Here is a 15,589-nt window from a genome sequence, read left to right on the forward strand (position 1 = left end):
GCTTAAGTACAGTACATTTTGCAGGGTAATTGTGTCCTCTGGAAAAATGAGGTGAAATTCTAAAAGACAAACTTAACACAAACGCACTTTGATGTCTGGTGTAAGTTTCCATGTTTTAGTGATACCTGTGACACAGGACACGAGATAACGTGCTCATGTGAACACAAGTGAAGGACACTGTGGGGACTTGCCACACAGGTAATTTTGGATTTTTTCCTCTTCACAACTTAAGTTCCAGTACACGTTTTCTATGACAAATATGCCACCTCTTATAGTTCAGAGTATTTATACCCAGGGCACACCTGAAGGGATTCTGGACAGCATGTTTACCAAAATGCTAATGGGTATGACATTTACTTTGTCTAAGACCATTCTAAATGACACATATAAAAATATAAGTTGGAGTGAAGGCAGTTCGCATTTTCAAATTGTAAGGATACCCACAGATTTTCCTGACCACGTTAAAACCCTCGATAGAAGGAAACAGGAGAGGAAGAAACAGCAAGAGCAATGGTTCCACATTGAGGAGATCCACAGAGAATGAGCCAAAGTAGGAGACTTCCAAGTGGAGGGTGGTGTCATCCTCCTTGATTTATTCCAGGAACACACTGGAAAAGCCCTATGGTCCCCACCCTTAGACACGCTTTGCTGCTCAACTTACCACAAACAGATGCCAGCTGGGAAGCCCGTAGACTCGGCGGTAAAGGTTTTGCATTTGGGAAAAAAACAAAAACAGCAGGCATACCATACGACACACAAACCAGAGACAATGGCAGGAGAGTGTCTTGTACAGAAAGATGTGGATGTCCGTAAAGACAGAACTGAAAATGGCCACAGCATTTACCTTGTGTTTCTCGGCAGTTCTGGCAGAGCCAGTGTCGATGTCACTCTTGGGTGTGACACCTGCTCCTGGACCTGCAAAAAGCCCTAGAATGGATGGAGGTTTATTCTGACTTGAGTAGACTGTTTGGAGACCAAAAACAAAACAAAAAACCCTCCCCTCATACTTCCGACAACTTAAACTCTTTGCCCCAGTCAGATCCCAAATTACATGCACAGGGTGTCCCACATGCCTCCGGTGATCCCCAAGAAGAACTTGAAGAACCATCCCTTATAACTCGATGAAGACTCCTAAAAGCCCTGATTCAGATGTATTCATCACTCAGCGAACAACTATGGATGGCTGGGGGCACAACTAGATGGACATACGTTACGTTGTGCCTCATGCCTCACAGATCCCAGCATGTGGACTGTGTACAGGGCATTTCTGCTGAAGCGCTATGTCTGATTTGCTGCATACGGCCCCATTCCTTCTCCACAAGAGACGCCTGTACCCACCCATGATGGGGGAAATGACAAAGATGAGATCCTGAGAAACTTGAGGAATGTGGTAATGGCAGCAGACATTCCCCTTGCATCACAATGGTCTGTGGTACCTCCTCTGCACCTTGGCCCAAGACCTAACAGCAACAAAAATAAGGTGAGTGTGTTTTACAAGTCAACTCCTAGTGCTCAGATCATCTTACCAAGTGTTGCAGGTGGAGGGGTTCTGGGTGGCTTCAGGGCCACTAAGGTTCAGGAGGTGGACGTGCCTAATAGTCCATGGGGGCGGGGCGTCTCCAGGGTAGGGCATGCAGAATCGTCCAGTTAACGGAGGAGGTCCCCAGGATCCAGACTGCCCTGCAGAACAGAAGTCACAGCTACATCCATATGCCAGACAAGAGAACCAATACCAAAAGCAGCTGTAACCCAGAGAAGAATGTGTCAGCACCTGCCACCTTCTCTGCCACCAGGATCCAAGAGAATAGCATCAGTACCTGAAAACTCTGTCCCTGCCACTGGATGCCACCACACATCACTGCCCATGTCTGCAGAAGTAAACTGGCAAGGGTCCTGTCCTAGAGGGTTAACAGAAGTAATTACAGATTAATGAAGTAGCATTCTCCAGACAGGCAGCCATCGATGTCCAGGTTCACCCTGCATCCCTCCTCTACAGCGACTCCAGATGCTCTGCTTTTGGTATATTAAGAACACAAAAAAAATGAGTGGGAATACATGGCTCATATTCTGCTCATGGAATCACAGCCACTCCTGGCAAAACGTTCTGCAGCCGGACCCTCGCTGTGCCTCCTCTGCTCCTCTCCCTGAGAAAGGAGTCTTCCCTCTTGAAGTGTTGTCAAAGGCCTCTGAGACCTCTGGGGAGTGGAGGATGCCTGGAATCTTGCAGAGGAATGAGAGTCTTCTGTGAGGAACAAGTTACTTGTGGTGAAGGTCTACAAAGCTCAGATGTGTTCATCTTAATTCACAGGGAATTCTGACTTTAAGCATACTACAGGACACAGTAATTATGTGCAACAGAAAAAAAAAGGGAGAAATTCACATAACAGATTTCATGCAAGTGTTTTGGTATAAAACTCCTGGTATGTGTCATGAGACTGTATCAGCTCTAACAGTGACTGGGGACGCAACCAGAAACTGCTCATAGAAACACAACTGAAGGACACAGTGTTCAAACTAGTTTTACCTAAGGTATAGCTGGAAGGATTCCAGACAACTCATTTACCAACAAAGACGGGAAGGTGATGAGTGATGACACTGACTTTATCTAGGACCACTCTAAATGGCACAGGGCACAAAATATAAAGTTGGAGTCACGATGTCGTTTCTAACAGGTTCATCTCCTACCCAGAATCAAGAAAGGAAGATTCACAGCAGCCACACTGTTCCCACAGAGGTGAGGTCTGGAAGGGGTCACCCAGGCCAGGAGACCTCTGTTTGGAGTGTGGAGTCATCCTCCTCTCATTATTTCCTGAAACTCAGGGAAAAACCTTAAGGTACTCCGTCTCTGAGCACTTTTGGCTTCTAAACTTACCGCAGAAAGCTGACAGACTAAAAATTGAGAAGCCTGTGGGCTCCTGGGTTATGAGTGTGCGTTTGGAAAACAGACATATAACACAACACGCAAAACGAGACAAGGCCGGGAGAGCGTGCTGTACATAAAGATGAGAGTTTCCCAAAAGAGTTACAACTGAGAATGGCCCCAGCATTTACCTTGTCCTTGTCTGCATTCTTGGTGCAGTCAGAGCTGCTCTAATTCACAGAGGTTTCAGCAGTTTCTGGATCTACCAAAGACCCTAGAAGGGACAGAGGTTTATTCTGCTTTTAGAGGAATTTGCAGAATGAAAACAATCCCTCATCTCCTTCCTCAAATATCTTAATCTTTTCCCTACACTCAGGTCCCTGACCAGAGGCAGAGGGTATCCCACATGCCTTGAGTGACCCCCAAGGATAAGGGGGAGAACCATCCCCTCACCTTGATAAAGACCTCACGGTGTCCTGGTCCATGTTGTTTCATAATTAATCAAATAACTATGGACAGGTCAGGCTCAACTAGCAATTTAGAATTCATCAGTAAAACAGAGGTTTCTCAGTATACATCATGGGAATCACCATTTCATTACAGATTAAGAATAAATATGAGCACGTTTGGGTGGCTCAATGCTAATGCTTGGGTTAAGCACACGACTCTTGATTTTGGCTCAGGTCATGATCTCACAGCTTGTGAATTCGAGCCCAGCATTGGGTTCCTCACTGACAGTGTGGATCCTGCTTGGGATTCTGTCTCTGCCTCTCACTCTATGCCTCCCAGACATACTATGTCTCTATCAAAATAAATAAACCTAAAAAAAAAGAATAAAGTTGAGAATACTGGTTTGGTGTATATCCTCAATGAATCCTCAAGAAGGGTGCGTTTCCTCAGACTTCAGGCGAATTGTTCAATCTCTCAGCTTATCTACAAGCTGCCTTCCACATGAGAGCAGTTATTATATAACAAAAGACTAATTTTACACTATTGAGAAAAGGAGAACTATGAGAAGTTAGCACTGAAGCTTCAGGGTTGCACTGATACCATCAGAGGACTAAGCTAAGCTCTATGGAATTTGAATTGAGGGATGCAGGGCTACAGTTCCCAAAAACAAACAAAAATAAAGACCGTTAAAAATAGTGAATAAATGACCTTCTCCTCAAATAAACTAAAGTCTTCACATTGAGTCCGGGTGGGAAGAAGGATGAGGCCCATGTCCTGTCATCCTTTCCAGGCTTTTCAGACAGGGGGATGCTAGAGGAGGTGGGAGGGTCACCGTCAGAGAAGGGGCATGAGCTCCACCAGTCACAGGGACAAGTGCCTCACTGTCTGCGGCACCAGAGGAGAACACCCTTCTGTCACCCCTTCAGACCACCTGCCGTCCTTAGTGCTTGTGATTCTTTCCAGACCACACGATGATCACCCACAGGAACAGGCTGCACAGCAGAAATTAGACTGGGGCACATCACAACGTGCTTCTTACCTCTCTTTGGAGGGTTCTGCATCTCTGGTCCTGCAGCCATTGGTTTCTGCCTTGTGTATCCCTCAGGCAGCCTCTTTGCTTCCATCCCGTCCAGTCTTAGATACAGAAAAATATGGACTTCTATAAGAGTTGCAACACCACGTCGTCTACTAGACAACTAACAGTGCAGGCGTCATCCCTGGAAACACCCATAAAAATGCAAGTCAAATGACCACACCTGTATTTCAAGTAAGCGACCTCCCTGCCCTGCTCCACCATCTCCCTGTCCCAGATCTGAGTCTTGATCTGGGGGAGAAAAAAACACATCCACCTTCAGTCGTGCCAGAGTGCGCACCAAAGAAAGAGGAGGAAACAAGAACCTAGTTGTCCTAAGCATTCTTCTCATGAACTGCGAGCTGAAAAAGCCAACAACGAAAAGCCCATGTTTAGGGATCCCACGGGCCACTACACTCACCCGCGTGAGGTGCTAAGGGTTCAGTATGTCAGGCAGAACTCAGGTTACCTAGTGTCTAAAGGTGAGCTCTGCCTGCTGCAGCTGTTCCCGTGTTTGTTCAATTTGTTGCCTGTGAGACCCAATATTGGGTATGATTTTAAATAATCTGCCCACGTTCCCATCAACCTCATATCTGTCCCGATACAATTTATTCTTACACGTGAAACACATTTCACATGATTATAAATGTACAGTAGGATCAAAGCTATGGTTATGTCCTTTCCTTACTCATTATTCCAGGCTCGTAGGGTTCAGCGTTCATAGAATTCCTTCCCATTTTCAATCTTTCCCTAACTCATCATGTGATGTGTCTTTTATCATAAAAATCTATTCTTCTTTAACTTATATCCTCACCACGTTTCCCAGGGTTGCAAAGACAAGGGCCATGAAATGGCACTACCATGTTGATGGGTATGATTCATGGTACGACACACTGCTCTCCTATAGATTATGACAATTGATATCACCCCCGAGGAGTGTTGGCATGGACGAAGTTTCCACGTAGTCTGGCCATTGCTTGAGATCCGCAAATGTTTAGAAACTTAATTGTTTTGTTCTTTCTAAAACTTACCTTCTTTATCTGTTAATACTCTATGCATATGTCCTCTGAAGTTTTGTTTATATTACTATGTTGAGTTTACACACTGTAAAAAGGTTAAAAACAAAAAAATGAACAGAGGCCTCATGAGCTTCTGGTAATTAGTAGCTGAACTCGTACTTGTTTATTTCTTCTGTAGCTATTTTCTTTTTTTTAATGTTTATGTATTTTTGAGACAGAGAAAGAGAGAGAGAGAGCGGGCATGAGCAGGGGAGGGACAGAGAGAGAGGTAACAGAATCCAAAGCAGGCTCCAGGCTCTGAGCTGTCAGCACAGAGCCTCACATGGAGCTCAAACTCACGGACTGTGAAATTATGACCTGAGCTGAAGTTGGACACTTAAATGACTGAGCCCCCCAGGCTCCCCTTCTGTAGCTATTTTCAAATTTTACCTGCAGCGGCCAGCTGATTCTTCTTTGCCGCCAGTTCACAGTGTCATTTTCAGCTTCCTAAGATAGGAAAGATATATACACAGTCAGGACCAAGGTCCAGGAGATCCCCCTTTTTACCTCCCAGCACTCTTGAAGGCCTATGCAAATATCCCTTCCCCCACCTCTCCCATACATGCACAGACTGACAACACAATCAGAGAAATGAACACCCCATTTAAGTTCAAGAAAATTCAACCTCTGTCTGCTGCCACGTCTCTGCTATCAGAACTTTCTAGTTCTCTGTTTCCTCTCCTTTATCATAAAGTCATCAAATAACATTGTACTTTATGCCTTCCCAGAGTTGGTCTTTTGTTTGAGATGGTGAAGACTCATTTCATCAATGAGTGAAAAACCATGTCTGACCAACTTATTCCCATTAGGATGAAGCAGGGGATCATCACTAGTCTTACACCTCCATGGGGAGCCCTGATTCTCAGTCCAAAAGTTGTACCATGACACAGACAATCACCCTGAAAGACGACCTTCCAGGATATGGCTTCACCAACATTGCAGCTCACTCCCAGATATCGCCAGAGTTCAGGACTGCAACCCCTGCCTCCACCTTCACCTATCCTGGTGGAGGAAAAGGCCAATCTTAGAGCGGCAACATCTCCTGAACAACATCATCTCCTGACGTACAACCTGATATGAACTGTCACAGTCTGGGTTTACTTCCAGGAAACAGATTTCAGATGGAAAACCCTCAACTTCATGAAGCCAAATCTACTTTAACAAGACTCATTCCATTGATAGTGAAGGCAGCAAAAGGAAATGCTTGGCAAAGCTGGTTTGCTGTGTTACCCTCAGACTATTTTGTTTGTGGTGTTGATTTAGAGGGTTTCAACTTGACACTTGATGTACTCAAGAATCACATGCAAAATTGAGTATCTCTTGGAAACTGACACAAAAGCACTAGACAGAGAAAGGCACATGCATTTCCTTCTGGCCTCTCAGGCAGTCCTTCAGCAAATGCTTTCTGGAGTGGTTGTAATGTAGTGGCTCTGTTGTAAGGGGTTGAAGACAGAGAGGTGGTCAGGGTGCTGTACCCACTCACAGAAAGAGCTTACAAATTAAAAAAACAAGATGCCAGTGAGACAGAGCAGGCCCTAACCCCAGGTGTGGGAAGGACTAACATAAAGCTGAGTCTCCAGGGAAGAGAAGGAAGAGTTTCCTTTCCAACATGAATGAGGGACTCTAAAGTCCCCAATCTCCTCCTGAGAACAAAAGGAAATACTGTACAAAGGAGGACGCATGTGACTGAACGCACCAAATATCTAACAACCCCACAAAGACACACAAGACCAAGATGGAGAAGAAGGAAGCCCAGGACAAAGCCAGGCTGGCAGTTGGACCCAGTCTCCCTAGGACTCATCATTGATTTGGGGGGCATTCATTTGAACAGCAAAGAAGCTGAACAACTTTTGGGCACAGACTTAGAAGTAAACAAGTGTAGTTCAGGGGCGGCCAGCAAAGATGAGCCCTAGTGAAGCTGCAGGCTTTGGTCAAGACTCAGAGGAGTTACACTTAAAAAATCAGGGGACAGGAAACAACTCGACTTTCTTAGGGATTGGGCCTGCAGTGAACAATCTCACTGGCAGAACGGATGCAGGGATCCAGTACTGGTGGCACCCCTACCCACTTTCCAACTTTCCACTTTCTATTATTTCTGCAGCAAGATAATTCAATTTTTTCCCCACACATTTTTGCCCCCTGTCTGGTCCTAAACAAAAATGACCTAATTGCTGGATGACAAAACAGTGTGATGGGACTAAAACCTATAGGACAATGTAGGTGGATCCAGAGTGGATCCAGGTATCAATATTATTATGCTGTACCTTCCCTCTTCCACCCCAAATACATGACACAATGTGTGACAAGCACTTAGGACAGAAAGGAAAATGCAGGTTATGTTACAGAAAGCAAGGTAGGAAGGGCAGGCACAATTCTACTGAATGCATTTGGCAAAAATACTCTGGAACCCGTTCCAAAAGAAATATAATTATCTCTACTGGCCACCACATTCTTTCATACAATGCAGTCCTGTGACAGTTCTCACATGAACATCTTACTTTTCTGTAGGCACTTTTCTTTGTTCATAGAATTCTTCCAGGTTATGTGCTTTCTCCTTCAGCTGTTTGACTTTTGCTTCCTTTGTTGCTTTCACAGACCTCAATGCATTACACTTGTCTTCCAGGGCCTTTTTATTTTCTGTAAAAAAAAAAAAAAGGGGGTGTTTTCTTGATAAACATGCACATGACCTGTGCCTTGATTTTGGTGAGACAGAAAAAGGGCAAGAACCATGAAGGCATGAAGGTATTCTTTCCTTTACCAATGCAGTCATTGCCATCACATGGGGATTTCTCCCCAACAGAAAATATACCTTCCAGTTGGCAGTTATTGGACCTCAAGGCTCTTAGCTCTACATCCTTGAATTCAACATTTGCACCTTGTGGTTAAGACACACATGAGAAGACTTTTCACGGAAAATTGATCGCACAACAATTTGAGTGTACCTCACACGGCAGGATCATGCATTGCAATAAACAAAGACCTTGAGGCATGACTATAACTAGAAGACAAAGATGGTGGAAAATAGTTCATGTCTAAACAACTCATAAATGGCTTTCTTAGTGGTATACATGTTTATATATATATTTATATACACGTGTGTATGTATGTGTTTGTGTATATCCCCCCTCCCCCATTTACATTGAAAATTCACGGTTCAGCATTAAGAGAGAAAGAGAGTATGGAGCACCTGGGTTGCTCAGTCAGTTCAGCATCAGACTCTTGATTTTGGGTCAGGTCATGATTCTAGGATCATGCGATCCAGACCTGTGTTGGGCTCCACACTGAGCATGAATCCTGCTTAAGATTCTCTCTCTTTCCCTCTGCCCTTCTCCCCCACTCACATGCCGTCTCTCACTAAAATTTAAAAAATTCATAAAGAATAATTTTAGAATATTTTTTTAAAGGAAAGGATTATACACTTTGGCTATCACCCTTTGTGTCTCAACTATATTTGGGTATTTTCTATATATCTTGGAGGGCAGAGTGGAATGATGTGATAATTACCTAGTTGTGAAAATAAAAGATAACTCCTAGTCCTTGAAATAGCAAAACTCATCTTGGTGGTCCTAGTGAAATTCTAGCTCATTGTTCAGAAAGAGGTTTGGCTCCCAGAGGCCCACTCTCTACTGTGGTAAATGGCAAGCAAATATGCTGTGCTCACTTCACCCAATGAACAAAAAGCCTCCAAAGCCAAATTACAGTAAAACTCAGCAGCCAGCTCTTACCACTTCCTGATTCTTCACATTCCTCTCTCTCTCTCTCTCTCTCTCTCTCTCTCTCTCTCTCTGAGTTTGCAAGGTAGCAAGTGCACTTTGAAGGTGTCATTTAAAATTTCATTAAAGTGGGTGCCTGGGTGGCTCAGTCAGTTAAGCATCCGACTTAAGCTCAGGTCGTTATCTTGTGGTTTGTGAGTTTGAGCCCTGTGTCGGACTCTGTGCTGTTCAGAGCCTGGAACCTGTTTTGGATTCTGTGTCTCCCTCTCTCTCTACCCCCTCCCCTTCTTGTGCTCTGTCTCTCCCTGTCTCTCAAAAAATTAATAAACACTATTTTTTTTAATTTCATTAAAGTGTTCCACTATTTTGATGTTCTCCTTCAACAAAACATGTTGAATGAGTAATAATAATTTGTTACTTTTACTTGTGTTTTTAGAATGCAATCCAGGCAAAGAAGGGATTCTTACCTTCAATTTAAGAGCTTCATCAGAGGGAAACTTACTTTCTCTCTTAGCTTCCTGAAGACATTTCCTTAATTCACTGTTGTATAAAACACAAAAAAGGAATCAGAATTTTTTAAAAAAAAGCATAGTGCTAGATAAACCTGTCTTCTAATGTATGACTCCTTTCACAAATAAAGAGGTAGCTCTTTACATTTGTGAAGCTTGTCTTGAATTGGTACTGTTTACAAAACACATGAAATAGGTCAGTAGGATGATCTTCCAGAGTGGAAGTAACCAAAATGAAATCACAAAAAATATTTGAAAGGGCAATGCTACCTTCTGTTCCCAAATGGATATTTCTTCAGCAAGTAAAGTTCTCTGTTTTCTTTCTTAAAAGTATTGATCTTCTCAGTTATTCACTGTAAACTAACTAAAAGGAGATAAGACATTTTCTAAGGTTGTTACCAAACCAGTGACATCGAATAATCCCAATGTATGAGCAGCACAGACACAGGATCTGACAGGTGGGTGTAACTAACATTTTAGCTTTCCCATTGTGCCTGAAGAAATGAAGTTTTAGCAGCATTTTAAACCTAAGAAAACCTTATTTCAATGAGATTCCTATTTAAAATATTGTCCAAAATGGAGAAACACAATAAAATATCTTCCAATTTTTCTCCCATCTGGAAGCACCCTTCTTGGAGAATTCAATCATTTCAAATACTTAGGTCACCACCAGAGATGAAACAGAAAAATCAAATCCTATCAACTTACATTTCTCTCCTCCAATTATTAAGGTACAGATAGATAGGTCCCTGCAAATAAAGGAACAAACAAAAACAAAAAACCATCATGTAGTCTCGATTTGAGCCACTTAGACCCCCCAGGTGCTATTTGGAATTCCACACAAGGAAAGCTCAAACTGCTGACTGACTGACTACTCAAAGGCCTTGGATGACTTCCTGCTGCTCACAGATTGCCTTTCATGAACCCGAGACTGGGGGCCCTGGAGGACAAAGTCTTTGGAATCAAACATACAGGTACCATCTCAGCTTTACACTTAGTGGCTGGAGGATCTGGATTAATGGCAATTCCTAGAAGACAAACTTGTTTCATCCCAACATGAGAATGTTACCCTCCAACCTTACAGGAATATTACTCAACACACATGAAGCACCCAATTACAGGTGGATAACACATGTAAGCTCTAGAACAGACTCCTCTAACCGGGATTAATAATCTCATCCGACCATAAAGTGCAAACTTCTCTTCTGTTGGCCCAGTGTGAGAGGTCTCATGCCCTGAGATCACTCTTCTCACTGCCACCACCACTGCATTCAAAGGGATAAACACCAGCCTCAATTTGAGGGCTTTCTAAGTGTCAGGCAGCCACCCTGGCTCTCAACAGACAGCACCATAGAATCACCACAGTCTATGGAGCCCATGCAGAGTACATTACCCCCATTTGCAACAAATTCATTTCCACTCATTCTACCCTGGCATGAACAGCTCCCTCCAGCTCAAACTCAAACCATGGTTTAAACCTCTCTTGTGACGCACACCCTACCTGGCAATATCTAGCTTCGTCTCTAAGCTTAGGCTTCTTGATAGGCTTGTAGATAGAGTGTTTTCTCATTTTCACATGTCACCAAGAGCCAGGTCATGGCAAAGTACTCACTCCAAACCTCAGGCCCATATCATCACTTGTTTCCTAACCATTTCTATGTAAAATTACACTCATTTCATTCCCTCTACTCTGGTGATGTGTTCCTCCTCCTGATGTCTTAAGAGATGGCAACTCCCTGCACATTGTCACTTAGGCTCCAAACAGGGAAGAGAAAGATGAATTTCAAGAGTTAACAAGTCAATTAGACATGAGAAGTCACCATATTTATCCTTAGTTGAATTAAAATGCGTATCAAGGGGCACCTGGGTGGCTCAATTGGTTGAGTGTCCAACTTTGGCTCAGGTCATGATCTCAAGGTTCATGGGTTCTACGCTCCCATCGGGCTCTGTAGTGACAGCGAGGAGTCTGGAGCCCACTTCGAACTCTGTGTCTCCCTCTCTCTCTGTCCCTGCCCCACTCACACTCTGTCTCTCTCACTCAAAATAAACATTTAAAAAAAAACCCACATCAAACACCGGTACTGAGAAAATACTGCAAAGAAAACTAAAGCTTAAATTCTTACCATGATATTCTCGAGGCTCTAAGAGGGGAAAAAACAAAATTAAATTTGTTGTCAAAACATATTATTAGTAAAAACCTATAGTTCCTGATAAACAGCAAAATAGTAATCCAATTAAATTACAATAATTTTATTTTGCATAATTAATTCACAGGATTAAAAAATAAGAAAAAGTTAGAACTTCCTATTTAAGTCATGGTACTTCACAATTTCTGTTAAAGAGCACAACGTAAATAGCTTTTTTTTTTGAACCAAAAATCTGTTTATATTAAATGAACATTCAGCCTATTCAATTTTGACCATTGATAATACAGACATTTAAAAAATGCACTAAATCATCATTTCCCTCACTTATTTTTTTTAAACCCAGTATCCACACTGAAGTTTAGAACTAGGATTATTTTTAAATACTGAAATAAAGAAATAGGAAGGAAGGAATGAAGGAAGGAAGGAAGGAAGGAAGGACGGACGGGAGGGGAGGGGAGGGGAGGGAGGGAGGAAGGAAGGGAGGGAGGGAGGGAGAGAAGGAAGGAAGAGCAAAACCTTTGTGCTAAGATATACCTCTTTCATTCTCTAGAAAGCTCTTCTGAAATCTTACATGGAGTTGGCTGTTTACTTAATTCATACAGAGTTATAGCACATCAGGTGCCATGATTTTTTCCAGACTGCTACAAACGAAATAGAAGCCACCAAATGAGAAAAAGAATAAAACACGGCTACAGCTAAAGCACAAGCAACAACAGAAATGACAGCTAGTGTTTCAAAAAAAAGAACAAAAAGTGCTCTGCAGACCTCAGTCACCCTTGATAAATTCTAGCCCAATCAAATCTAGGCATGATCCTGTTTTGACACCATCAACATAGTTCCCCATTCTAAAGTTTTAAAGGATGATGAGAGGCTGAGGCCAGCCCTACACTCTTGCCAGGATATTGGAATATCATCATGCTATCAAAAAGCCACTTAGGAACCTCTGAGCTTCCCTGTCCCTTGTCACCCATCCCCACGGGCTGGGGGAGTGAAAAGGAATATGAACACACAAAATACTTAATAGTTGTGTTTCTTTGTGAAGGCAAGTGTCCTACAGTGGCAGGGGGAGGGGGAGATACTCATTTAGAAATAAATTCCAAAGTATTCTGTTCTTCCAGAAAAGATCTGCCCTCGAGAGGAACTAAGAGACTAACTGGGGATTTCCCAAAGAGTAAGCAATATAGGTGAGGGAAAATACTCAACGCCAGGGCTCTCTCCTTCCTGTCTCACCTGGAAGTAAATTCAACCTAACCCCTAGCCAGATAAATATAAAAACCTCACACTCATGTCCTATTTACCTCAGTTTCTTTACCAGCACGTAACATTTACATTTCAACACAACTTACAAGGCATAGTAAAGTAAAAACCACACAGTTTGAACACAGACAGCAAACACACTAGAATCACACTTCCTATGGCAGAGATGTAGGAATTATCAGTCTGGGAACTTAAAACCACTTCCATTCCTATGATAATGCAGATAATGAAAAAAAGTGGACAACATGCAAAAAGAGATAGTGAATGTAAGCAGAGAGATGAACCTCTAAGACTTTAAAGTGATTCGAGATATCAAGAGCACCATAACAGAAATAAAAAATGCCTTTGATGGATTAACAGACTCAACATAGCTACGGAAATAATCACTGAGCCTAAAGAAATTCCAGGAGCACCTTCCAAAAAGGAAACACAAAGAAAAAAGTTAAAAATATGGCACAGAAAACCCAAGACCAGTGGGACAATTGCAAAATGTGTAGCACACACGTTAGGAATACCATGACAATGGAAAAGAGAGATATTTGAAGCAATAATGACTGAGGATTTTCCAAAGTAAATAGTAGTCACCAAATCACAGATCCAGGATTCTCAAAAAATCAAAAGCAGGACAAATACCCAAGACAAACATACAAACAACTAACAACAACAACAACAACAAAAAACCCACCAACTACACTTAATGTATAATATTCAACTACAGATAATTAAAACAGCTTTGGAAATCTGGAGCAGGGGATGGGGGTGTAAGGAGAGAAGGAAGCAAGAACACCTTACCCAAGAGGAACAAGGATAAGAAATATCTGAGACTTCTTTTCATAAACCACACAATCAAGAAGAAGAGAATATTTCAAGTGTTAAACATCAAACTGTCTGTAGCCAGTGAAATTATCCTTCAGACACACTACAGAGTAAGGAAAATTGTCAGGGATAATGACTGGCGTTACTTCAATGCTAAAGAAGTCAGTTCTCCAAAAAGACGCAACAATTTCTAATGTGCATGCCGATGTGTCAAGATACACAAGGCCAACACTGACAGAACTGCTGGTAGAAAGAGCTGAATCTGTTACTACAGCTGGAGAATTCAATACCCTCTATCAGGCACCAACAGATCCAGCATACAGACATTCAGTAAGATCACATATGACCTGAACAGCACCACCAATCAACTGGATCCATTACCATCTGTAGAATACTTCATCCAACAGAAGATTATACATTCCTGTCAAGCTCACATAGAACATTCACTGAGACAGGCCATATTTGCGGCCATAAGATACATCTGGTCAGCCACAATAACAGAAATCATAGGAAGTATGTCCTCAGACCACAAATGAGTCAAATTAGACCTCACGAACAGAAAGATAGCTGGAAAATGACAAAAACATTGTAGATTAAATAAGCTTCTAAAGAACACATGGGTTAGAGGGGAGGTTGGCGGGAGAATGGGCACAAGAGGGGATCAAGAGTACACTTATGGTGATGAGCACTGAGAAATGTAAAGAACTGTAGAATTGTGATGCACGCCTGAATCTAATATTACACTGTATGTACATTACACTTGAACTTAAAAAATATATGGGTCAAAGAAGACATTTGTACAGAAATTTTTAAATAGTTCAATCTAAATGACAGTGAAAATTGAACAGATTAGAAGGAAATTTGTAATACTGAGTGCATATAAAGGCACAGTGAGTATAAAATTTTCTGCTTATTTATGATTTAAAAAATAGAAGGTACTTTAGTATACTAACAGCAAATACAGTTCTCCAGAGGTAAATTAGAAATGCACAAATTCCCAGGGAGGCAGTAATAATGTTATGTTTCCACAGAATTCCAAACACATCAGAGCCAAGAGAGAAATGGTAGGATAAAATATGGAGAAGCTGAAATAATATTGGAGACAACGAGGAATCCATCAAAGACATTTACAATATATCTGTCACAAAGAATCATCTTTACAAACCCTCAAGCAATCTCCAGGAGACTTTCAAATGCCTCCTCAAAGGAGGAGGACAGATGGCTTAGAAAGGAGCAGGAGCAAACTTTGGGAGTGATGGAGTGTGTTTATTCTCTTACTGTGTTGATAGCTTCATTACTCCTTATATGTCAAATATCAACAAATCGTTTCCTTTAAAAAGGTGTTATTATACATAAATTACACCACACTGAAGCTATAGCAAAACTAGAATGGACAACACTTACGGATTTTATTTTGCTGACAAACACATTCCAAATACTTTCTAAATAGTTAACCTAAGAATTTATAAACCAACTTAAAATAGAAAAATACATAATATTAAACATATGATCGATAAGAAGTCAATGACTTCTAATGTACATTCATAAAGTACCTAAACTCCTTTTGAATATCTCCAAAAATATGCCCAAAATTTATGAAAGAATGGGAGAAAGTAACAATAAAAAATGTACTAGAGATACAAATGAGAATGTTATATAGATAGATGTTTACAGATAGGGACATAACTGTGAGTGATGGGTAGTTGC

At 41.9% G+C, this 15,589-nt stretch overlaps 3 long non-coding RNA genes across 7 annotated transcripts in view; 2 read left to right on the top strand and 1 right to left on the bottom strand.

Annotated features, from left to right (window-relative positions):
- The window catches only part of LOC147573941 (uncharacterized), a 57,840-nt gene that overhangs the window by 35,969 nt on the left and 6,282 nt on the right, over positions 1 to 15,589 (top strand). The gene's annotated exons all lie outside the window — the stretch shown is intronic.
- Positions 1 to 15,589, bottom strand: part of LOC147573942 (uncharacterized) — a 41,630-nt gene that overhangs the window by 1,009 nt on the left and 25,032 nt on the right. The window contains exons 1-9 of one of the 3 annotated variants that reach the window (XR_015243763.1): positions 9,933 to 10,027; positions 7,939 to 8,077; positions 5,831 to 5,887; positions 4,709 to 4,912; positions 4,567 to 4,634; positions 4,350 to 4,444; positions 1,527 to 4,120; positions 1,339 to 1,460; positions 845 to 915 (exon numbers count right to left, since the gene is read on the bottom strand). This is a non-coding gene — a long non-coding RNA (uncharacterized LOC147573942). Of the gene's footprint in view, positions 1 to 844; positions 916 to 1,338; positions 1,461 to 1,526; positions 4,121 to 4,349; positions 4,913 to 5,830; positions 5,888 to 7,938; positions 8,078 to 9,932; positions 10,028 to 15,589 lie in introns of those variants that run through there. The other 2 variants (XR_015243765.1, XR_015243764.1) reach the window with 2 other exon arrangements.
- On the top strand, positions 4,465 to 9,806 carry LOC147573943 (uncharacterized). Its single transcript, XR_015243773.1, has 2 exons — positions 4,465 to 4,577; positions 9,590 to 9,806. It is a non-coding gene; the product is annotated as an uncharacterized LOC147573943 (long non-coding RNA).

Source organism: Puma concolor, chromosome E1, assembly GCF_028749965.1.
Source record: "Puma concolor isolate L17-30 chromosome E1, mPumCon1.1.hap2, whole genome shotgun sequence".
Classification (NCBI taxonomy): Eukaryota; Metazoa; Chordata; class Mammalia; order Carnivora; family Felidae; genus Puma; species Puma concolor.